Genomic DNA, 1,027 nt, shown 5'->3' with positions numbered 1-1,027 from the left:
CCCCCTCCTCCCCGACCCATTATTACCCCCCTAGCTTCATCTGTGTAGGGTATCGATGACGCATTACCTTTCTGCAGTAATCGATGAGCAACGATAAAATGGAGGCATCGCGGTGAAATCAGGCACTCGTCAAAATAATGAAGTCGAAGACACTGCCATTTTTCTGTCCGTTCAGAAATTTGCATCAATTTTTTGTTAGTGTGTTTTTTTTTGGGTCTTTTTTAACGCAACATCTTTATTTTTCGTTAAAAAAATACCTTTCTGTGTGGATTCTATTTTAAAATGTTGATTAAAGGCACAAACTTAATGTAAATTTGCAGTTTCTAAGGACGCTCAAGCTTTGGAAGTCACCAAACTTTGGCGGCCATCATTTTCTCGTCAATTTCACCACTGAAACCAGGCGACCTCACCTCCTTCAATCGTAAAAATCTCGACTTCTATTCACGACAGATGAGTATTTTTTTTTTTCAAACGTAAGCAAGACAAATGAACAAGCTTTAAAATGATACCAATAACTTCACAATCCAAAAATTGACGAACGCCTGATTCCACCGCGTCATGACAGCAAATGGCGGCTGTCTTTCTCAATCACCCCAGTCCGATATGGCGCTCTCCGACAGCCAAATTGCTCTTCATCCTTTCGTGAGTTCTCTCTGCTTGTCTCTGGGAGCACGTCACTCCTCTTTTCGTAAGCTGAGAACTTTACTGTAGCTTATTCCTGGCCTAATTAGGTTCGTTGGAGCGAGAAAGATCTTAGTCGACAACAATATTACGTCTCTTTTTGTCTAACCCAATCAATGCGTGTTGTTCGTTCGTAAGACTGATCAGATCAGAAAGTGAATCGGAGTTTGGTTGGTGAAAGCGAAATAAAGTTTGCTTGAATGGGTTTGTTGTTATTGTTGCTGCTGCTGCTGCTGTTTGTTAGTTGTTGGCTTTATTTGTTTGTTTGTTTGTATGTTTTTGAGTTGTTGTTGTTGTTTTTTTAATTCGTTTTTTTAGGTTAGTTTTTTTTCTTGCACACACCTAT

The sequence above is a fragment of the Aplysia californica genome, unplaced genomic scaffold, assembly GCF_000002075.1.
Source record: "Aplysia californica isolate F4 #8 unplaced genomic scaffold, AplCal3.0 scaffold00625, whole genome shotgun sequence".
NCBI classification, from domain to species: domain Eukaryota; kingdom Metazoa; phylum Mollusca; class Gastropoda; order Aplysiida; family Aplysiidae; genus Aplysia; species Aplysia californica.
This window is presented reverse-complemented; position numbering follows the sequence as displayed.